The sequence below is a fragment of the Periplaneta americana genome, chromosome 12 (assembly GCF_040183065.1).
Source record: "Periplaneta americana isolate PAMFEO1 chromosome 12, P.americana_PAMFEO1_priV1, whole genome shotgun sequence".
Lineage (NCBI taxonomy): Eukaryota > Metazoa > Arthropoda > Insecta > Blattodea > Blattidae > Periplaneta > Periplaneta americana.
This window is the reverse complement of record NC_091128.1, coordinates 74,897,475-74,923,727: the sequence shown is the minus strand read 5'-3', so window position 1 is coordinate 74,923,727 and position 26,253 is coordinate 74,897,475. Positions and strand designations below refer to the sequence as shown.

Sequence of the window (26,253 nt, the reverse complement as noted above, 5' to 3'; positions counted from 1 at the left end):
AATAATTTTATATTTTCGGGTCGGGCAGAAGTGAAGATTGAATTTACAGTACGTAGAGTAGGTACAGAATTATTTCAACATGATTTACTAGTACGAAGGACGAAACTGGCAATTGGAATTAGATACAATAGTCTGTAGTGCAATAATATGCACAAAAGAACTGAAGCCTGTATCGAAATGAACGGCCACCATTTTCAAAATCGTGTTTAAATATTCATATTATGATTATTTTTCAATTTAACTTCTTTCTCTATATTGTACGCTAATGTGCTGTAGACAGTATAATATACACCCCATAATGAATACGTTCGCATGGATAACTCACTTCGTGAGTAAAAACACTTACTCTTAATACAGTACTGTACTTTGATTAAATAAAAACCTAATGAAAATTATCAAACTCAAAATCGCGATATTTCCTAGTTTACGTAAATGGATGAACTACTTTTCTTCCTTCCTATACCTAGTAGAGTGATTTGTGTTTTACGCCAGTATCATCGAACTCCAGTCTTGGAGGGGGGAGCAAGCGGTGTTTCCGGTTCTCTAAAGGTAAAGACAGGTTAATATTAAAAATGTTAGTAAAAATAAAATGATGTCCCTGTATTTGCGTTGCTAGGCAAGAGACTGTTTTTTTGTACAATGGTTGTTTTGAAACACATATCAAGAAGCATTTAACAGCATATTTATTTGCATTAAGCGTATATAATGCCTAGTATCTCCAATTACTCATTGAAAATGTGTGACGACACAATCGAAATTCAAATACTGGGTGGGCTCTTTAAAGATGTCATGTAATTCATGTTCATTTCGAACACATCATACTCCATTATTATTTGTTAGACAAATACATTTTGTCTATTTTCATCACTTTCGGTGAGCAACTAGCTCTCAGACCCTTACATAACTGTAGGACGAATTAATATCATTTATATATATACCTTGATCTTAGAGCTTATACAGTACGCTGCATTTGCAACTTATCAACATTATGACCGATTGTAGCTCGCGTACTTAGTGGGGAGATCCGCTCGCTCTCTCGCACGGGAGGAAAATGAATCGACTGTGAACGGCGCAGCGGCTATAGTCCCATGTAAATAATGCTGCAGTAAGAAGTAATAAGAAACGTTATGTTGATCTTACCTTTTACCAACGCATATATTGAATATGGTGTCCAAATTTGTGGATGCAAGAATCACATCGATACAGAAAATTTTGAAATACTCTCTATCTGTAATTTCACTCAGTCTCCACCGAGTCACAAGCGACATCCATCCGTGCCCGAGACGTGATTCGAACCCACAAACCTTCCGAACGCTGGCCCTGTGGTTTAAATAAGAAACTATCAAGTTTAGTATACCGTAGATGCTATTCTTGTTTTAAACACTAGCTTAGTTCAAACCACCAAGTTTTATCATTTAAATTATGCAAAATGGTTTATTTTCTATCTAAAAGTAAACTGTTGATTGGAGAAAAATATATTACTAGTAATTGTGAGTGATCGAGGCATTCATTGATATTTAATGAAAATGAAGATGAGGATACAAGAATTTTACCCAGAGCAAAACTTTGAGGCCAGGAGTAAGTCATTTTAAGAATGGAATGAAAGTGAATGTAAATAGATTCAGGCTCTGTTCACCTGCAACCCCAAAATTACTTTTAAATCCCTATCTAATCCTGGATCGTAATCTGTGAGGACTGGCTTGGTTCATCACCACTTCCTGAATGATCCTTTTTTCCACACTGAACTTTTTTACATGTGTTTTCATATTGACATATTTTCGTTTAATAGTTTTCCAATCTTTGAATATTGCAGTATTGCACCCTTCCTATTGAACGTTTCAGGAAGTTGTACTTATGCCTCTTCTTTTTTTTTTTGCTGTGACTAACTTCATCTTTTTTTCTTTCGTTCTCTATAACGCCCTTTTTTCCATTAATAACTCTAAAATTAATTTGTATTTCTCTTCCCTGAGATTTTTAGTCCATTACTTGTTCCTCTTTTTTCTTTTTTAAATTATTTCAAATCGATAATACGCCTACAGGCCAATAAATCGAACTGCCTGATTTCAGTCTTTTGTTTCATTGTTGCATCATCATAATGCAATAATATGAATATAATTAATATAATTTATTATGTGCGATATTGAATAAAATATTGATCTTTAATATAAAATGAGATAAAATAAATTATTTTTAACAAAACTTTATATAGCCTATAATTTCAATAATGGACAATTAATGAGAAATACAGGATTACCGACTCAATATTTTAAATTCAAAATATCAAGACCTACGTTTGAACAATAGTTTAAACTAATCTACCTTCAAGATAGTTTTGAAAATATGGAGCATGGTTTAAACCATAGATTAAATTTCAAACAGTTTAAAAAATACAATTTAAACTACTGTTGAGAATGTGGCCCGTAGAAGGAAACTATTACCAAATACCTTACTATAATAATACCGAACAGCTGTATACTAGCAGCATTGACGTGAGTGCGAAATGTTGCGGAGCTGACGTCTAACGGAGAGGTGTGGTATTACGACCACAGATACAAATATTAACATAGCGGGAATCGGACTGTTGTTTAAAACGTGAGGTACTAATGTGGAGTAATATATGAGACACTTAAGAAATGTTGAATAGTACTTAATGTAGCATTATTATTTTATATTAAAGCTGCATAACATGAGAAATATTGCATACTTCGTATTACTTTCGTAATTAATTGTTACATATTGTTTATTAGCTTCAGTGAGACAAAATTTCTCCTGACATTAAGACTGAATTTACAATAATGCTTTATATACGCACTGCTGATAGCTGCAAAAATGAAATTGGTAGTAATTTGATGCTTGTAATAATTAGTAAAGGCGTGTGGACAACAATAAAACTTAATTTGATAAAACCTTAAAATTTCCATTACATTTTAACTTCTCTTCATTTATTAGGCCTACATAAAAAAAGTTAATTTTTATTATTCTATCAACACAGAGGCGAAGGCATTAGGCCTACTAAAGAACGTTGACTTACGTTTTATGATTCCTCGGAAATCGAAAGTATGATTTGAAGCAGTTTGTGATGCTTTAAATGTAGCAGTTATAAAAACACATATAGCCTACATCATGACATTTTAACATAGCACTAATAAATAAAACTATTTACTAGCCCAGCAACAATCTACATTATAGTAGATTACAGCTTGTTTCGCGGGTTTCAGCAAACCCTGTCGCCTAGGTAGCAGCACCTGCACCATTCGCACTCTGAATTGATAGCTGCCAGTATTATTATAGTAAGGTATATTTTGCTATTACAAAAGAAAAATCGATAACTTTCAACGGTATTGCGTTGCCAAACGGCTCTGACTGTTTGATATTCAACTAATTTTCTAGTAATTTTGTGAGTATGTATTTAGGCCTACATGAGTGAAGTAGTGAAATTTAACATTGTCAAGGTAAGACATAAGACAAACGTAAAAGGGGGTGTTAATTTCTCACATTTACCTAAATGGGGTACTGCAACTAAATTAAACCTTGAATACGCCGGATAATTGCATGCGTGACGTTGACTTTGTATGGCGTGTGAATCTGCACTCTGGATTGATGTTGTTAGGGTAGGACCGGTTTGCTCATGTCAGATTAGTTTTAATGGGTCATTTTATCGCGGCATTCCAGCCGTCTCCCAGCTCCAGTTCTCGACGTAACATCAAAGATCTCATTTTTGGCTTCAACGCAAAGGGAATTCTTGTCGGTTCTGTAACTTACCAGATGTAGCTTCGCAGGCCAGTCTTCTTATGATCTTGAGGATGCATTTGTTTTTATAGAGCAGAAAATAGACAAAATGAAGCTAAAGGAATTCCGCAAGGAATTTAGCTCTTTAATTCGATGCAAGTGGTAAGAATGCAGACTAGAAGCATTAATTATAATTAACCTGTCGTGTTTACGTCATGTTTTGAGGTTTTTACAATTTCACGGTGACTTTAAGTGGTAATTATTACATTCCTGTATGTTTTGTGGCAGTGAGCGTTCTGTTTCCATATTAACACTTCCGTCTAAAGATATGTTTCAGTGAACTGACAACTCTACAAGTTGCATGTCAGTTACACATATTTTACGAGAGTAGATGGCCCAGTCTTGTGTTGAGCTACTTAAAACGGGAGAAAAAAGAAGCCGTAAAGAATTTCTAAGTTTATGTATACAGAATACCCAAAAGTATAAAATGACTAGAAACCTAATAATTTTTTGTTTTGTCATAAAATTATTACAAAAATCAATATACAGAGTGTTCTGGAAAAAAGGTTTCAATAGGGTAAAGGTTGGTAATGTTGTGATAGTAATAATATTATGATAGTACTTTTGAGAATTGTATACAATTTTACTGAGCGAGAGAAGGACCAGTTTTGTGCAGAAACTTGTCCACGAATATTCCCCTTAATACGTTGACGCAAAAAACCGATCTTCCTCTAGCTCAGTAAAATTGTAAAAAATTCTCAAAAAGAACTATCATGACATTGTTAGTATCACAATATTACCAACCTTTACCGTATTTAGAGAGGAGGTAGTACGCAACAAAACAGGAAATGAAAGTCCTACGAATATGGATCCTAAAATTTATATATTCTGAGGAATGAGCAAATGTTTACCATCACTGTAAAAGTAGCATGTCTTCCATAGTGAGCTCTTTGACAAGAAACAAAGCATGCTCCTATTCAACAGATACGAAATTAACTTACCTGACCGGTCTGCTTAAGCGTCCTCTTCAAACAAATACAAACAAAGACATGCTGTGTAATACGTAGTGACAAATTGTTGCATTCTGTTTCCTCACTTTTTCTTGCCAAAGAGCTCACAGCGAAAGATACACTGTTCTTACAGTGATCGTAAACATTTGCTCATTTCTGAGAAGATATTAATTTTAGGACCCATTTTTGTAGGACTTTTATTTCTTGTTTTGATGCATACTACCTCCTCTCTAAATATTGGAACCTTTTTTTCAGAACATTCTGTATAGCTTTAAGAGGATTAGCCAGACATACGATTTTAAAATAATATAAAAGACAAAGACAAAATCAATGACATTTCATAGAAAATTCCGAGTTAGAACAAACTGTAGTTATATAAAATAAAACTATATTTTATAACAATCATCATACATTTTAAGGGTAGACTGATGTGAAATTTCAGTTTTCTGAACTATTCTAGGTAGATCTCTGAAATTTTGTACAGTTGTCCTGCTGCATATAAATAGTCTGTGTACAAAGTTTCATCTCATTTGGTGCAGAAATGTATGAAATATTAATATGCTGCTACTCCCACAAATTCAAATACTTTGGCCTGAAATTTTGTCTACTTACTTGTCAGACTCTCAGGAACAAAACTTACTACACAATTTGCATTTTTATTTTACAATAAAATTATTATTTAAAATATTTTATGCACTAAAGTGTGAAAACAAAAAAAATAATTGAACTCGAGCATAAAGAAAAATTAATATTAAGAAAATATATGTGTTAGATAATCCTGATATTAAGTTTTGTTAAGAACACATTCAAAAACCTCTACAAAACTCATGCATGTAATACAAAATTTTATAGAAAGTGTAGCATTTTTAGCAATGCAAAATTTGCAGAAAATGAAAGTGGAGAAAATTGACTTCAAAGTTTAGATGATAATAATGAACCATATCTCTGTCTTTTCTTTTCTAGGCATTTTGAAATATATGGGCCTAGTTTATTATATGCAGAACTTACCCTTATATACACTACCACGCTGTGCACACCTAACTTACACTAGTAAATAAAGATGATAACTGAAAAATGAACTATGTATACTTATGAAAACACTATACTAGATAACTATTATTTACAAATCACTAAGACTGTAGCCACTATTATAACACTAACAATAAAACTGTTAGAAACTTTCAAAGAGTTCTTGTATCAGAAACAAAACCAAGCATGGAAACACGTTGTTATGGCTACTAGCAACAAGTAGATTTTTTTAGACAAGAGTTATGCTCTCCTTTTAACTGAATATCTTTCAAGGAAAACAGCCTTTGAATTGATAGCTGTTGGATTCTATGAAGAACTATTTCGAGAAGTGTAGAAGCTACACTGGCTCAATCAGAAATCTAATAAAATAAATAATGTATGAAATATAGCGTAATTTCCAAAATTGTCGCAGAATTCAGAGTGGAGAGCGTGGACGGGGCATTTAAATTACCAGTCAGAGCGTGCAACCTTTTAAAAATGTGGCCCTAAACAGCTGATAGACCAGTCATATGACCATGAAAATTGGCAGAGAGCATCTTTAGACCATAAACAGTTTTTAAAGATAAAACAAAAAAATCAAATTTTTTGACAAAATCTCACATCTGTGTATCCTTAAAAATAGTGATTGAAAGAGATCACACTTGTTTCTATCTTCTCAGTTTTTATTATTCGGAAGTTTAATCATAATTTCTTTATCGTTTTTTGTAAAGGTTTCGTATATCATTAATTAACTGAGATGACATTCTAGGATTAATCGATATTACCCATAATATATAACGATCAATTCTGTCATAATCTATAACAGCAAAATAAGTCGATAAATTAAATTCTAGCCGCTTTTAAGGGGTTAGGTATAGCTTATAGCAGTAAATTTTTTTGGAAATATTCAACATTTCTTTCCTCCATTACTGTATCTTGTACAGTAATGAAAATTGGTATGTGTACAGCGCTGTCCTTCTGTTGTATGAAAAAAATATTTTTAAGATTAAAAAAAATTATAGCCTATATATATTTTTTTTTTCAAAATTGAAAATGGTGGCAGTTTACTGTGCAGTGATGAAGCGTTTCCCTCATAACTCATAAACTTGTTAACTTTTTCATGTTCTCTTTCTTTTATTTTATTGCTGAAACTCGTGTTTACAATACGTTTCCTAATAATTTTTTTGTGTTAGATACCATAGATAGAAACATTCTCCTAAAAATACTTGAACATAAAGGGATACCTAATCATCTGCTAAAAGTAATTAAGAGCATGTATAATGGATCAAAGATATGTATAACTGGAGATGAAAATAACAAAGAATTGGTTGATCAAGGATTACGACAAGGATGCAGTTTATCCCCTATTCTCTTTAATCTTATATAGACGAAGCTCTAAGAGAGAGGAAAATTAAATAAAATAATTATGGTTTTGACATAAGGAGAAAAAGTATAATGTTTATATTATATGCAGATGACTAAGTAATCATAGCCAATAATGAGAATAATTTACAGAAAGCGGTACATGAACTTCTAAAAATAGTTGAAACATATAATTTAAAAATATCGACATCAAAAACTAAAGTAATGGCATTCAAATGTATAAATCCTGTAAGATCCAAGATAGTCATTAATAACACTCCTATTGAACAGATTCACCAAGAACACTTAAACGAAAAGTAAGGAAGGAAACTATAATGAAGTTTTATAAAATGATAGCGATACCAACATGCTTATACGACAGTGAGACATGGACCATGACGAAGAGAGATATATCTAGATTGCAGGCAGCAGAAATGAGATTCCTAAGAGCAACGGTTGAATATAGTTTAACGGATAGGAAAAGGAATACAGATATTAGAAAGGAACTCAATGCTGAAAACTTAATAAAGAACTTAGAAGAATATAGAAGTTCTTGGTCACAGCATGTTCAAAGAATGAATAATGACCGTATTCCGAAACAAATAATGGAATACAAGCCAATGGGAAAAAGAAGTGTAAGCCATCCAAGGAAACGCTGGATAGACCAACAAATAGAGGCGTAACAGGCAATAAGCCTAAATAGTTGAAGAGAAGAAGAAGAAGAAGAAGAAGAAAATACTGATATATGACCATTTGTTTAAAAAATTTATTTCTTATCAGACAATCTACCAAAGATAGAGAAGTGTTATTGCATCATATTGTAGATATGACAGGCATAAATACACACAAAAATTTCATCACAGCATGATGGACAGTTTTTGAGTTATGTGGGAAACGCTTTATCACTGCGCAATAAACTGAATTTTTAGAGAAAAAAAAAGTAAATAATTTTTTTAAATCGTAAAAATATTTTTTTCTTAATTGATTAAATGGCGATCTTACTCGTGTTAATTATGTAAGCATGTGCGGCTGACAGCTGTTTCGGTGCTATTCGACACCATCCTCAGAGCCTACTAGATCTCGGCGCTATCTCAATTTCGCTGCCTGTTGTGTGGGTCCGTTCGTGTGATGAAGAGTTGTGTCAAATAGTGTGTGTGTTCTGAAATTCATCTGTGTGTTGAGAATTTGATTGGGGTGTGTTTTATGTGTCTGTATATTTCATATTGTCTAGTGTGTTGAGTTTTTGGTTTTTGGGTTTTATGTGTAGCAGAAGGACAGTGTTTTACACATACTAATTTTCATTATAGTAATGGAGGAAAAAGATGTTGAATATTTCCAAAATGTTACTGCTGTAAGCTGTACCTAACCCCTTAAATTATGTGATGGTGAAATTACAATCCGAGAATAAGCTCACTTTCCTAAATCCATGTTGAGCCAGTAGTATTAGTGTTTCTGAAATTGGTTTTATAAGTCTTGTTATTATTCAGGTATAAATCTTATTACTTAAAATTAGAATACTAATTCCTCTGTAATTATTACAGTTAACTCTTACTCCTTTTTCTTAATATATGGGTACATACATTTGTGCTATATTTCATTCTTCCGGCACATAGCGCGAGGCTCGTAAGATAAATTCGGTCATAACCAGGGGGAACATTTTTGTATATTTGCATGTTTTATTCGTAAGTTGCAAATCATATGTCATTATTAGGGTAAGGTTGCGTAAATCGCACCACTTTAGCATTTATAATTTTTATTGAACAATATAATTTTTATTTTCTGCATTCCTTTACAGAAATACATTCCCAGAACATTTACCTTTCATGTAAAAAAGAATCCTTGAATTTGATTTAATATTTTTTAAGTAGAATGACATTTTCGAAACACTTGTCAATGGTGCCATTTAGGCAACTAGTTTCCTAAATATCACCTGCGGTTTCTTAAATCGCACCTCATTAACTGCAGGGAACAGGATGAAGGAAAGCTTTTAATATTGAATATATTGAACAGTATTTAATATGAATAATGTAATAAATGCAAATTACAAGTTTATTGAAATTAATGAAAGGGAGTAACGCATTTTCAAATGAAATTGAAAAAAATAGAGCATAAATTACCTAACATTTAAACTTCCTGAATGCGTTTTTTATTGTTACACATTTGTGATGTGCTTCACCAGGCAGTTCAAACTGTAAACTGCGTCACCTTTTCTCCACGATTATCTCGAAGCCACCTAAGAACTGCTTCATGATTTAGCTGTCTGAAATGGTTTGAAGATAGAAACATCTAAAGGCTGGGCCTGTGAGTATTATGACGAGGAAGCTGAAATAGGAGCACATCATTTTCCCGAGATAATCTAGCTTATAAATTTTTGGAATGGGTCGTATAGGTGGACATACAGAAGCAGCACTTTTCTCTATGGCAGGTTTGAGTGGCAAATAAAATATTTGAGCTATTCGACAAATAGTTCACTGTTGATGTAACCTGAATCATAGCGAACAAATAACGATCCTGGAAGAACACCAGCTTATAATGTAGGATGCACTGTTTGACGTTTAAAAATTTTCATAGTTGGCACAAAATATCTGATGCGCTTGTACAACACATACTTGTTGTATTAACGCCTTTTTCACCTCTTGATATTGCATCCACCTGATGCATTCCTCGTTCAGTTAAAATTTTTGGGCCTTCTTATGTACGGCTAGAATTGCTACAGTAGCTCATATCGCACCCGTGCGAATTAGGCACCTACAAAGTGGTGCGAATTAAGAAACTACGTCATAAGTTATTATTTCCTTCATTCTAGCCTATAATCGCCACATATTCGAAAATCGTACTAAGTTAAATGTTCTTTAATATTTTTTTAACCAATAACATCTTAAGATTATGGATTCCTTTGCATACAAATCCGTTATTTAGTTACAAAATCTTAGCTAAATATACATCCACCTGAACGATTATATTAAATACTCTATCACCACGTTGCTAGCACAAAGAAGTGGCAGAATTCAAGTGACATGGTGGAAGTTCATATGGTAGATTGTAACAATACCACTGGATGCCACACTACTACAGTAACTTGTTTTAAACTAGCAGTGGTGCCATTTAGGAAGCGGTGCGATTTATGCTACTCTACCCTATATAAATGCACTTCAAGTTATTTGCAACCAAAGATCAGGGTTTTATAATGCATATATATGCGTATTTAAGGGGTTATGCATATCGTCGTCCCAGTACTATGCTGCACTTTCTCAAAAATCGTGGTTTCAAGAAATCCAGAGAAAACACTTTGTATTGCTTCAAACAAATATTCCAAATACAATTCGGAATTTAATACTTACATATTTAATTAGAATATTTGGGGACGTTTAATGTGTATTACATGTAATTAAATGTATTGATCAGCAGCCTCGTAGCCTATTTCAAAATATCCAATTTTACAGAAGAGCGCAAAATAAACGTTTTAATATCATGATAACGAACAAATGTCTGACATAAGAGAATATTTAAATGTCTTCTTGTAAAGTTTGTATTCATGCCTTGACATAAGATGTGTTTGCAGAAGATTCAGAAAGACTTTTTTGATAGGAACGAAGAGAAATGTTATGTGATAATTTTTTTTAACATACGAGGATACTGTTCAACACTATCGATTTATGTTTTTGAATCGCTTTTTCACGCTGATTCTCCACCACTGTGGAGTAACGGTTAGCATGCCTGACCGTGTAACGAGCGGGTCCGGGTTCAAATCTGGTTGGGACAAGTTACATGGTTGAAGATTTTCCGGGGTTTTCCCTCAACCCATTAAGAGCAAATGATGGGTAACTCTCGGCGCTGGATTGTAGACTTATTTCGCTGGCTTAATCACCTTCATCTCACTCAGATGCTAGATAACCATACATACTGATAAAGCTTCGTGAAATAAAGCTGTAAACAAATTAACGCAGCTTCCAGAAATGACTTCCATTATTATCCGTCACTTCAAATTTTCACACGAAATCTACATTTTTTTTTTATATATTTTATTAATTTGAACACTTTTACGGAACTCCGAGGTTCATTGCCACCCTCACATAAGTCCTCCATCGGTAGGGCGTAGGGCTATTTTACTAGGCTACTGATCCACCAGGGTGGACAAACTTTTACTATAGTTTTTGGTTTTAGAAATTGAATATTACACATTTTCCTAAATAGCAAGCAATAAAAATGTCGGTGTGGTATACCTACTTCTTTCCAGCTTAGCTTACGTTTAATTCCCACTTAAAAGAAAAATCCGAAATATTAACCCTTAAATTGGCAAAACTTCATTTCTCACACTAGTTTATTATACCGTGTCGGACTGTAAAGAAAACACACTATCGCAAGGTCCATATTTTTTATATGTTGTACAATATTATACCACCTGTACTTTGTTTCCTAAAAAAGAAGAACTTTTATTTGAACGTCTGATGTGTTTGTTTACTATATTTAGGCCTATTATACTTACTTACTGGCTTTTAAGGAACGCGGAAGTTCATTGCCGCCCTCACATAAGCCCACCATTGGTCCCTATCCTGAGCAAGATTAATCCAGTCTCAATCATCATATCTCACCTCCCTCAAATCCATTTTAATATTATCTTCCAATCTATGTCTCTGCCTCCCGAAAGCTCTTTTTTCCTCCGGCCTCCCAACTAACACTGGATTCGCCCAGACGTGCTACATGCCCTGTCCATCTCAAACGTCTGGATTTAATGTTCCTAATTATGTCAGATGAATACAACGCGTGCAGTTCTGTGTTGTGTAACTTTCTCCATTCTCCTGTAACTTCATCCCTCTTAGCCCCAAATATTTTCCTAAGCACCTTATTCTCAAACACCCTTAACCTATGTTCCTCTCTAAAAGTGAGAGTACAAGTTTCACAACCATAAAGGCCAACCGGTAATATAACAGTTTAGACCTATTATATGTATGCTATTATCCTTTCTGTGTTAATTTTCCCTTTTTTGTTCGTTCCCTAGATTTCTCTTTTGTGATGCCATCACATCTCACCTCCCTCAAATCTATTTTAATATTATCTTCCCATCTACTTGTTGGCCTCCCCAGAGGTTAAGGGCTTTCGAGAATAAGGTGCTCAGGAAAATATTGAGGGCTAAGAGGGATGAGTCCACACCTGTGGAGTAACGGTCAGCGCGTCTGGCTGCGAAACCAGGTGGCCCGGGTTCGAATCCCGGTCGGGGCAAGTTACCTGGTTGAGGTTTTTTCGGGATTTTCCCTCAACCCAATACGAGCAAATGCTGGGTAACTTTCGGCGCTGGACCCCGGACTCATTTCACCGGCATTATCACCTTCATTTCATTCAGACGCTAAATAACCTAGATGTTGATACAGCGTCGTAAAATAACCCAATAAAAAAAATAAAAAAGAGGGATGAAGTCGCAGGAGATTGGATAATATTATACAACTCAAAAACTGTACGCATTGTATTCTTCACCTAAGATAAATAATTCCTAATTCTTAATTTTAGGAACATTAAAATCCAGACGTTTGAGATGAGGAGGGCATGTAGCACGTATGGGCGAATCCAGAAATTCGTATAGAGTGTTAGTTGGGAGGCTGGAGGGAAAAAGATCTTTGGTGAAGCTGAGACATAGATGGGAGGATACTATTAAAATGGATTTGAGGGAGGTGGGATATGTTGCTATCTGAATTATTTATTTATTTATTTATTTATATATTTATTTATTTTATTATTTATTTATTTATTTATTTATTTATTTATTTATTTATTTATTTAACAGGGCAAAGCCCCAATTACAATAGACAGTACAGATATACGTTTACAAAAAAAAACATAGACAGCATGAAAAAATAAAAAAAGAGATGAAACAGATACAAGTGTAAATACAAATTAAAATGGAAAGTGAGAAAAGGAAAGGAAAAAAAAAAGAACAGACAAATAGATACTATCTAAATAAGAGATACAGATATAGATGTAACTGAAAAATACGAAATAAAATAAATGAAAAAATAGTTAAATATAGATATCATAGCGAAAAATGTAAAATGTAGCTATAATTGGCAAATTACAGAGTAACAAATAGCAATATTATATAAAATCAACTACCTTCAGTATATTAATAAGAAAATGTTTGTATTCCATGTAAGAAATGCAGAAATCTAGATCCCATGTTTTACATATTTCATTGAAATTTGTTATTATTATTATTATTATTATTATTATTATTATTATTATTATTATTATATTAAACTACCAATTGATAGCGGCATTGTGCAATGCTATCCATTTTGATGACGCAGGACAGGCACAAAGAAGGGTGGCACCCTGCTCTATAGCAGAAAAATAAATCTCCAATTGTCTGTCAGGAATGGAACCTGAGTGCTAACAATTTACAGCCACAAACTCTAATTACTTAAGCGGTATACACGAAATAGCATACAATCGGAAAGTAACATCTGTGTGAGTGATTATTTGGAATATGTTCGCAATTTTGTTAAATGGAATTGTTTATGACCATGCAATAATATAAGTGAAAGTTCTGTGTAGTAAATAGTATCAGTTTCCTGACATGATGGAGGTATATAGTGTAATATATCATGCCCGACATGATTCAGGTTATAAATTAATCGTCAGACCAATCTACCAGAACTAGAGCATTAATCTTTCAGTTCAGAGAGACGCCACCAGGTGGCATGAGTTACAAACCTCCAATGCCATCTATGTATGAGTCAGCAAACATCGTACAAAACTAGCAACAAACTTCGTACCAGTCTGCATTCTTTCAAGCTTTCGCTAACGAAGTTATTTTGTGGAGTACGCGTATGCTAATAAACAAACCACACCGCAACGACGGGCTTCGATCTGACGAACTTTAGTGAGACTCAAAACATTTCCTTATCTCTTTCTCACATAAACTATGTAACCGATTATAAACTAACAACAATTTGAGAAGTATTTCCATTATGTATCGTTTTACTGTATTCCTTAACCCTTAAATTCACAAAGTATCCTATAAAATACAACAGATTAATAGGCTATATGCTATAATTTTAATAGAACAATAGAAAAAATTGGTAGGAAAATTAAATTTAACCAAATTTCACAATAATAATATGAAAGACACTCTTTCAGCTTTCCCAATAACGGGACTGCCTCATTGGACAAAGCATAACTAACACACAGAGAGAAAACAAAAGAGATCACAAAAGAGAAATCTAGGGAACGAACAAAAAAGGGAAAATTAAGACAGAAAGGATAATAGCATACATATAATAGGTCTAAACTGTTATATTACCGGTTGTTCTTTATGGTTGTGAAACTTGTACTCTCACTTTTACAGAGGAACATAGGTTAAGGGTGTTTGAGAATAAGATGATTAGGAAAATATTTGGGGCTAAGATGGATGAAGTTACAGGAGAATGGAGAAAGTCACACAACACAGAATTGCACGCGTTGTATTCATCTGACATAATTAGGAACATTAAATCCAGACGTTTGAGATGGGCAGGGCATGTAGTACGTATGGGCGAATCCAGTGTTAGTTGGGAGGCCGGAGGAAAAAAGAGCTTTGGGGAGGCCGAGACGTAGATTGGAAGATAATATTAAAATGGATTTGAGGGAGGTGGGATATGATGATTGAGACTAGATTAATCTTGCTCAGGATAGGGACCAATGGTGGGCTTATGTGAGGGCGGCAATGAACTTCCGCGTTCCTTAAAAGCCAGTAAGTATAATAGGCCTAAACATAGTAAACAAACACAATAGACGTTCAAACAAAAGTTCTTCTTTTTTAGGAAACAAAGTACAGGTGATATAATATTGTACAACATATAAAATATGGACCTTGCGATAGTGTGTTTTCTTTACAGTCCGACACGGTATAATAAACTAGTGTGACAAATGAAGTTTTGCCAGTTTAAGGGTTAATATTTCGGATTTCCTTTTAAATGGGAATTAAACGTAAGCTAAACTGGAAACAAGTAGGTATACCACACCGACATTTTTATTGCTTGCTATTTAGGAAAATGTGTAATATTCAATTTCTAAAACCAAAAACTATAGTAAACGTTTGTCCACCGTGGTGGATCAGTAGCCTAGTAAAATAGCCCTACGCGCGTCTTGGCCTTTTCAAGTGAAAAATGTGAACTTCAAAAGCAGACGTCTTTAGACGAATTGAGGCATTTGACATATATGTTTAAAGGGGAATGTTAAGAACTTATGGGCAACCCACGTACGTAACGATGAAATCCTTAAACAAATGGGCACTGAAATCCAACTTATTTTAAATTTAAAAGGTAAGAAAATAGCGTACTTAAGACTGATATCTCGGAGTAAAAGTGACAGGGGATTCACAGAATTCAGCTGATTGTGCGAATATAGCTTTATTTCATTGTTTTGTGCTTTATTGTTATTTTTATCACTAGGGATATCGTTTTATGTTGTTTAATGTTATTCTATTTCATCTTCGTCCACACCTGTGGAGTAACGGTCAGCGCGTCTGGCCGCGAAACTAGGTGGCCCGGGTTCGAATCCCGGTTGGGGCAAGTTACCTGGTTGACGTTTTTTCCGGGGTTTTCCCTCAACCCAATATGAGCAAATGCTGGGTAATTTTCGGTGCTGGACCCCGGACTCATTTCACCGGCATTATCACCTTCATATCATTCAGACGCTAAATAACCTAGATGTTGATACAGCGTCGTAAAATAACCCAATAAAAAAATATTTCATCTTGGTTTGAGGTTTTCTTTTTAAATGAGATGCACGTACACTAGAATCTCGCTAATCCGGCCTCACAATTACGCGACCTACATGCTACGTAATAGCACAGTCTAATACATACAGTCGCGCAACTCATACGTATAAAATATGCCAACATTTGACTGCTGGCGCGACAGTAGCCCTCTAGCGGCAAGCAAGTTAAAAGTGTGCACATGACATATGATAACACATCAGAAAACGGGTTTTGCGTAATTTATTTTATAATGATATGCTATGCAGTAAGTTTATATGGTTCTTATTAATTCTACTTTAGAATTCTAGGAGAATTTCACACGCAGTTAATCTACAAGTTTCAGAAACTGGGAATAAACGTAATTCTTTCTGCTCCTTACAACTGAATCATGGCCCTGCTCACGTACCGTATCATGGTTTGAAATAATATAATTGTTCGTACGTGGACGGTTAATTCAATTCATTCCTAAATATATTTATCTATCATTGGAACTCTATATTTTCTGTAAGAAGAGTCAAAATTAGTAGCTTCGAAATTGTAGGGCATATCTCGTAGGATACGTCGCGTGGTGAACTCCTCTCTCTATTTCCTGAGAAATTAACTATTTTGCATACCGCAAATTGGGGTAAACTCGACCACTGAGGTAAACTTGAAAATAAAAAAGGGGAGGATTTAAACCTTAATATGTTAGACACTGATTTATAAAGTTAATTATTTTTTCCATTTCTTAAGAATCGGTTTTTCCTTTGTTATTTTGAGTCGCAAATAGTGCTGATATTATGGTTTAATTTTTTATGGCAAGTTTACCGCATTTTACATTATATTTTCAGTTTTCACAAATAGGCTTAATTTTAACTTATCCTACTTATATAGTACGTAATTTACATGCACTTACTGTTAATGTGACGTAGGTCAGAACAAATAAATGAACACACGATTTTGTTAAAAAAATTTTAACTTCAATTAACTCAGAAAATATACTTTTATTTTCAATAAATAATCACTGGAATTGTAAAATCAACACCAATAACAGTCATGCAAATTATTACAGAACAGATTGATATTTTATATTAAATTCAAAAAGGCTCTTTTATTTCTTGAGAACTTAAAACGTCTGCCACATGAGTCTACACCAACACATCAGAAATTTATCGACACAGTCTGGACATATTCAAGAAGTGAATATTTTGCAAAAGGATTACAATACTCCATGAATTCTTGAAAAATTAACACTATGATCCCTACTTGAATGCAATATAACATTCAATTTTTGAAAAATGTAAAGAAAAAATACGAATACAAAAATTATGGAATTTACTGCGACCGAACACGAGCGCTGCTCATTCGGTCCTCAAATTTTGTTAATATTACTCTATCTTCTTTTTTATATTGATTGTATTAATTTATTTATATTTCTATAGTTGTAATTATATTCTGTATCCTGTGTATTTAAATTTAAATAAATAAAAACAATAAAAAATAAATAAACTTGCATTATAACTGTAGATACATTATCCAAAATCGGAATTTATTTATTTATTTATTTATTTATTTATTTGTTTATTTATTTATTTATTTATTTATTTATTTATTTATTTATTTATTTATTCTAGTGTAGTTAAGGCCATCAGGCCTTCTCTTCCACAACACCAGGAATACAAATACAATAATAGAAATAAACAGAAAAAATACACTATATACAAAATAAAGCTACACAAGAAATAAAGAGAGAGAGAGAGAAAAAACACTATAAACAAAGTAAAGCCACACAAAAATATACACAGGTTGCAGTCACACAAACTTTAAATGTGTGATTAAGTATCATAATTAATTATTGTATCCTAACTAATTAACTAACATAAACAAGAAACTTGCAATTTTAATGTACATTAAAAAAGAAAAAGAAAAAAAAAAGACACAAATCAATACTTCTAGCAATACCTAAAAAACATTAACTAAGATAAAATTTTCCAATTTAATTTTGGATTGTGATAAAGTCCGGCAGTCCCTGACGTCATTAGGTAACGAATTCCAGAGGCGAGGTATTTCTACAGTATAGGAAGATGAGTATAAAGACGTTCTATGATGAGGGATAGAAAGAAGTGCTTGATGTCGGTTTCGAAAAGTTGTAAGAAATTGAAAGCGCGATAACAGATAATTCGGAGTAGAAGTATGCATGATTCTAAATAGAAGAGACAGTGAATGTATTGTTCTTCGTTCCTTCAGACGCACCCATGAAAGTAACTGGAGGGAATGTGTTATATGGTCAAATTTACGAGTATTGCAGATGAATCGTATGCACACATTATGAACATGTTGTAGTCTCTCAGCTAAGAGTGAACTTACATTAGTTAGCAAGGAATCGCAGTAATCAAAATGGGGCATTACAAGCGTCTGAATAAGATTCTTTTTTAGACCAAGTGGTAGAAATTCTTTCATATGGAAATAGGAGTGAAGTTGAGAAAATATTTTTTTGCAAATGTGTGTTACTTGGGTGTTCCAATTTAGATCGCTATCCATAAAAATGCCAAGATTTTTAACTGTTTCACTGTATTTAACAATAATCCCATTCAATATTATATGTGGTATAGTACTATCAAGAATGCTTCGTAGACGATTATGTCCCGTTACGATTGCTTGCGATTTCTCTGGATTTAACCTTAATCCAAATTTGTGTGCCCACAGTGAAATCAAATTCACATTTACACATATGACCTCTGCAACAAAATAGTAGGCTATACTGTAACAGGTATTTACTTTGCTTTTATTTAAACTGTCCTTCCTGACATACAAATAGGTAAGTGATAACTAATAAATGTTTTATAGAACACAATACGTACGTAGGCTACCTACAATATGGATAATTCTTTATGACTGAGTTATGATTTTCTGATATACCTCTTTTTGTCTTTAGGGAATCTGAAGAACGACAAATTCGGAGATTTAAACTTGTTGTTACTGGAATTTTGCGTACATTGCCTTTATTCCGATGCATGATGAAAACGTTATTATAACATCTCGCATCCCTTAAAAGCAAGTGCTGACTGTATCAACCCTATGACCTGTGCCTTGCCTGACGCTTGGGCGCTAGTGTCGCGAATGTTGGCAAAAACAGTGTTGAAGTTGCGCGACTGTATGTATTAGACTGTGGTAATAGTTCACTTCTACTGTAATAGTTTTCTGGGAAATTTGCAACTATGTCATCTGTTATACTGTATTACTTATAAATGTATATTTTATACGCTCCAGCCACGAGTGAAACGTTCTAGTTTCGATTTAAAAGTGCAAGTGGAGTGATTGCCGCAGCTTATAACATTACATTTAGTGATATTTGTAAGCACACTCAGTAATCCGGCACTCTTTTGTGCAAGGAATGGTCGGATTAGCAAGAATCTACTGTACACCATTCATTCATTCATTCATTCATTCATTCATTCATTCATTCATTCATAGTTTTCTGCTCAAGGACAGATCTTTCACTGAAAATCCAGCATTCTCCAATCTTTCCTATTTTCCGTCTTCCTCTTAGTCTCCTTATACTATCCATATGCGTATCTTAATGTTATCTATCATTTGATATCTTCTTCTGCTACGAACTTTTCTGCCGTTTACCATTCCTTACAGTAGGCAGTTTTTTCTTAGTCAGTAACCCAGTCAATTTCCTTTTCTGATCTGTTTCACCATTATTCTTTCTTCACCCATTCTTTCTAGCACAGCTTCATTTCTTATTCTGTCTTATTTCACCGCTCCATTCTTCTCCAAATCCACTTTTCAACTGCTTCTAGTCGTTTCTCTTCACTTCGTCGTAATGTCCATGTTTCTGTCCCATACAATGCCACAATCCCCATAAAGTATTCCTTAAATTCGCAAAGTATCCTATAGGATACAACAGATTAATAGGATATATGCTATAATTTTAATAGAACAATAGAAAAAAATTGGTAGGAAAATTAAAATTTCACAATACTTTTTTTATTAATTTATCTAAACGATAACAGCTCCCTGTATTAACAGGCTGCCACAAAGACAGAGCATATTGTGCAATAGGCAGTTGAAAGTACAAGTAATATACATATGTTTAAGGTTAATGGAATATTACAACAATGACAAGAAATGACTGAATAAATAATTAGGTACTACTTAATTATTTGAAGATTAGTGTTGACCGTAGAGATGGTTTCGGAGTAGAAATATGGATCCTATCAGAGCTGCAAGCACGATGTCATCAATTGCCTTCCTTTGTAGACCGAAACGTTGCCAGGTTTGGAAGAAGAAACCGGGAATTGTACGACATATAAAATATGGACATTACGATAGTTGTTTTCTTTACAGTCCGGCACAGTTTAATAAACTAGTGTGAGAGATGAAGTTTTGCCAATTTGTATGTATGTATTGCGAGTAATTTTACGGCTGTCGCCGTCTCCCGCTTCTCAACTTCCAGGTACTCCGGTTTTGCCAATCGCCCATTTGTAGACCCCTGCAGACCATATCCTCCTGAACCTCCTTGCTCCATTTTTTCATTGGCCTTCCTCTTCTCTTTTTTTCCGGGGGAGTCCAGTTGAAGACCTTATTAGGCCAGCGGTCGGCTGACATTCTCTGGAGATGCCCATACCATATCAGGCGTTTAGTTTCCACTGATTGTAAGATATCTCCTGATACTTGCATTATATTACGGACATCCTGATTCCTAATGTGGTCCATCCTCGAAATTTGACAACTACGGCGCCAGTAATCCATTTCTAAAGCCAACAATTTCTTCTTCATCCTGTCTCTCATTTCCCAAGTTTCAGAGCCATAGGTACATATACTTTCTATTATAGTTTTATATATACTTGTCTTGGTTTTCCTTGTTACCTTGTCATTCCACAGGAGTGTATTTAATTGTCTTATGGCCCGCTTTCCTTGACCAATCTTATTATTCATATCTTCATCACTTTTGGCCTGACTGTTGAGGGTAACACCCAAATATTTGAATGACTCAGAGTTTTCTATTTGTGTATCCCCAGTATCTAAATTTACCTTGCTGCGACTACCCACAACCATGTATTTTGTTTTCTTGAAATTAATTGATAGGCCCCCTTCCTTATAAGCCTCACTCAATTTACGAAACATATAGCTGGAATCTTCTTCATCTGCCGCTATCAGCACTTGATCATCAGTGAAATGTAGGCTATATAAAGTATCTTCCCCGACTGGTACACCCATCTGACCAATTTAAGGGTCAAATATTTGGTGAAAATACTTGGGGCTAAGAGGGATGAAGTTATAGAGGAATGGAGAAAGTTACACAACACAGAATTGCACGCGTTGTGTTCTTCACCTGACATAATTAGGAACATTAAATCCAGACGCTTGAGATGAGCAGGGCATGTAGCACGTATGGGCGAATCCAGAAATGCATATAGTGTGTTGGTTGGGAGGCCGGAGGGGAAAAAGACCTTTAGGAAGGCCGAGACGTAGGTGGGAAGATAATATTTAAAATGGATATGAAGGAGGTGGGGTATGATGGTAGATACTGGATTAATCTTGCTCAGGATAGGGACCAATGGCGGGCTTATGTGAGGGCGGCAATGAACCTCCGGGTTCCTTAAAAGCCAGTAAATAAGTAAGTGACGTTGCTTATTACATAACGTTCATCGCTTATTCACTTACAAGTGGATCACGCAACATTTGGCAGATGGCAGCACGTGTGTGATTTGGCACGTGTAATATCTAGCGGACACTTCTTGAACTTTGTGTTACGCCAAATAAAATGAGATTTTCTCATAAATTGTCCTTGGAACAAAGACATACTAACGTAAAAATACTATCTGCCTTAATTCATCATAGAAGGTAAAATTGAATTGGAAGAAGATAGTGGGTCGACGAGAGGTGTCTTGAGTGTGCAGTATATGAATAAGTAATGGACAGATTTAGCCTACATCAAGAGCTATTCCGGACATCTAAAGAGATCATGATGCTTTAGCCAACCTGATTGCCAACATTCATTAATGAATATGGTTTAAGGAGAAGAAAAAATCGCGGATTCAGATATCTAGGCTTAGACTTATATAGGTAAGAAAAAATATAAATGACTACCAGAATATCTAACTTAACCAAGTGGTAAAAAAAAAAATTAAGAAATTCGAACTCGATGAAGTACCGGTAGTGAAAGTGTACTGATATATTCTTCATGGGTTGTAGACCTACAACTTTTATTATGAAGCTTTAGAATGATTAATTCTCTGACTACAAACATGTCAAGCTTTTACTGATAACTTTTGTGATAATTTAAGCCTGTTCATTAGCATAGCATTTCATATGTTTAAAACTGTGCTTTCACTTCTGCTGATTTCCTGTTTACTTCAAAATTTTCGAAGAAATATGGCCAAAAATAATCATCCTCTTCTTCATTTAGCGAACTGCTTAAAGAACTTCAGTACATACCTGGTACAGGAGCTGAATTTAAACACAATTTTCTCTGCCGGGCGATTGAGAAACCTTCACGCCTAGCATGAGCTAGGAGATCCAACTACTTTATACTGAAAAAAGACCTACAAAACCCGAAAACTTGTAGTGAGTTTCGGTGGCATCAGGAGCAACTTCTTCTATTCAGGGCCTTTAAAGCAACATATATTGCTTTGATATATATATATCGAAAATAAGAAAGACTGGTGAATGCTGAGTTCGCAGTGAAAGACCTGCCCTTGGGTACAACACTATGAATGAATGAATGAATGAATGAATGAATGAATGAATGAATGAATGAATGAATGAATGAAGAGAGGCTACTAATGATAGAAGAGAAAAATAGTGACCATATCTGTTTTGAAATCTGTTACATCTGACTATATCCCATTCTTTTATTAACAAAACTCCTTACTCCCCCCCCCCCCTTCCGTTGTAAACTTACTACTTAATGGGCAACAAAATTGTATTTAGAGTGAAAATTTGTATTTAATTTAATTTAGTAGTCTGACCCAATATTTTGGGTTTGCCCTGCGACACAGAATAGCTCACAATAAAATTTAAAATGAAAAATTATATAAACAGGTTTCAGACAAAAGTGAATAAGACATAAGAAAAAAAAATAGAACCAAGTGTAATTTAAATTGAATGTACACCATAAAGATGCTGACGAAATATCGCTACAGAAAATTTTATTATGGTGGTGACGATGGCATCTTGAAGATCTCTCGTCAGCTTGTATTTTTCCCTCCACTTTACAAAGGCTTTCGGGATGGTGCCTCTCGCTCCGAAGAAGAGACCGGTAACTGTGACTTTCTCTATGTTGTATTTCGCCGATAGGTACTGAATCGTGGGCTCGTAGATTTTCTTTTTCTCTTCGTTCACTTCAGATGGTTGAGTGGCTGAGATTTCAAATCTGATGGTAGGATCAATTATTTCGGCTGTCTGTTTATTCCTATTTATAGCTATAATATCGATCCTACGATTGCTTCCACTATCAGCAATACAATGAACTTCCTCGTGAACGTCTAGATTTTTGGATCGAAGTGCATCTGCGATCATAGAACGTATGTTGTTGTGACGTTTTATTCTGAGTACTTCTCCCTGTGGGCAACTCCCAAGCACATGTGGTGAAGTTTCATACTCACTGCAGTGCCTACAGTGGGTTGTGGCTGTAGAGCGACCAGGGAGAGAACGTACTGGTGCCACCATCGCAGTCATTTTTAGCATTTCTCTCCATTCAGAACTTGATAATCCGTCATGCTTGATGATCCACGAGTTGGCTGCAGGTACTTCTTCAAACAATACAACTCCTTTTCCTTTCTGGGGGTATGCACACCAGGTTTTAAATTCACGGTACCGAAGATGCTGCTTTAATTGCTTCACGGATCCTGTAGCCTCATCTCTGTTCACTTGCAATTCCGACAAGCAACGGGTTCTTATAGTTTCGTAGTCTCGTACAGCATTAACGTGCTGGTCATTTAGGTGTTCTAGCTTAGTATTGATGTTGAGTTGCTGCAGATAGGCTTCCCATTTAGCGCGCATCATTGACAATCCTTTGTATTTGGTACTTGTATATATCATGCTATTAGGAGTGTCACCTGGTAATTGTAATATTTCCTTTACTGCGCTTTTAATCATATTGTCAGCTTTAATGAGGAATTGTTTGGGGATCAGATCCACAGATGCAGTTTGAAATGGATATATTAAAGTTGAGCCGATGAACTGGTTTAAGACGACTAATTTTTGTTGTGGCTGAAGCAAATGACTTGATGTTAGTTTGTTGAGGTGCGTCTTTAGTTTATTTTTCCAATATATTATTTCGTTTTTCCTTTTTAAAATGGCATATCACATATGACTATACAGAAATTCTATCCATTTTAATTTTTTCACACAAATTTGTATTTCAACGCTCATTCTTCATACATTTAGGCGAGATATTATATTTCCAATATATTATTTGGGTTTTGTTCTTTAAAATGTTATATCACTTATAACGATATTAAAATTGCATCTATACTTTTTTTTGTCGTAGTATAGATACACAAGTCATATTTTAATGCTAATTTTCTAAGTTCAGTTTCATCATACAAAGGGAACCTTTTTCAGCTTCTATTTAATCTAGGAAGCTGAAATATTTAGGAATTATATATTTAGATGTTTTACATAGAATAGAATAGAATAGAATGTTTAATTTTCGCTGGCAGAGTTAAGGCGTAAGGCCTACTCTTCCACTCAACCAGCCTTAAACAATGCAGTAGTTACATACATATTTAAATTGTGGATATTTACAATACACTTAAAAGATTCTCCAGCAATATTCTTCAGCTAAGTTTTAACGATTAGTACATGTTTATTTAAATTGAGATAAAACCTATAAGAAAAAGTAATAACTTAATTTATGAGCTAATGTAATTCAATTCAGTCTATGTGCAATATGTAAAGAATTATAATTAAGTTGAGATAGCTAGTTGGTTAAAATGATGAGAATTAATTTAATAGAAGTTTACTAGAACTATGTTACAGGGAGCAAAATATAAATCTAAAATATATTGATATAATGAGAATATTAATGTAATGAGATTTTTGTCTTTAAAGGTTTTGTATCATATTTAGAGAAATTAATAGTAATAATAAAAATGGAAAAAATGTTTGTTTCATTATAAGTAGCAAATATTAATCAGTAATTAATCTGTTAAGTAAGAATTTATGTAATTTTGACTTAAATGAAGTTATTCTCCAACAACCTCTTACATCACCCGGAAGCGAGCTCCAATTTCTACCAACTGAAACTGTATAGGATGAAGAATATAAAGATCTCTTGTGGTACAGTACAGTATACTAAAACATTGGTTTTGAAATTTGTTAAATCTTGAAGATATTAGAGGGTTTAATGTACAAAATATATTTGAAAAAATATACGAATGGGGAGAAACTATTTTCCATTAAGGAAAGAATAAAAAAAAAAAACTAGTGTTTACGCATGAAATCAAGTTATGTGTTCATGAGCTGTAAAAGAATCGACTGTCTAGTTTCAATACTTTTCGACATAAAGTTCCTTATGTAAGACATAAGTTGTTAAGATAGGCAATTGCATTCCCCTTAACAAAGTTAGAGAACTCTAAAATATTTTCTGACTTTTGACTAATCCTATACATTAAACAATGTACAATATAATCGCCAATAACTTAATAGTACATTATGCAACGAGCCTATAATGGCAGTAATTAAGACGCAAGTATGGTTGTTTATGAAACGAGCGCAAGCGAGTTTCATAATTTTCATACGAGCGTCTTAATTACCATTATAGGCAAGTTTCATACGACTTTTTATGCTCGACCATATTTCTAACTTGAAAATATTCAAAATTATGGTTATGTGCGAACTGACCTGAATTGTGAGATGTGCGCAACCGCGAAAGTATTGATTTTTTCCGAGGCCGAATTTCATTGACCTTGGCACAGAATAAGATGAAGATTACTCTGGTATAACGTGAAATTTGATTTAGAATTGAAAAACGAGATGACAAATTGAATTTATTTGAATATTATTTACAATTAACTCTAATTATTATAGTAACAGAACATAACCTTCTGCGACAGTATTGGATTTCAAGCCTCCGTGACTTTTCGCTAATTCTCTTTCGATTGCATATCCGAGAATAATCGATATTTGCGGTTTTATAACGGTACAAAGCTGACTTGTCATTGGCTGAACACCTGTAAGCTGACTTGTCATTGGCTGAACACCAGTACTTTAATGGGTAGGAGTACTTCAATGACATGCATTAAAGGACTGCTACCAGGTGTATAATTACTACATTTCGGCATGGTCGAGCATAAAATAATATTCACACAAGGAACTCAATTTCCTGGATTTAAAAACACACATCCCTTTCCTCGGGGGACACATCTTTCATTTGAAAAGCTGAGGAATGTAAATGGGTACTTTTGCACAATCAGTCTT

The 26,253-nt window shown here is 34.2% G+C and overlaps 1 protein-coding gene across 2 annotated transcripts in view; it reads left to right on the top strand.

Moving 5' to 3' along the window:
• The window catches only part of rk (G-protein coupled receptor rickets), a 579,587-nt gene that overhangs the window by 503,388 nt on the left and 49,946 nt on the right, over nucleotides 1-26,253 (top strand). The gene's annotated exons all lie outside the window — the stretch shown is intronic.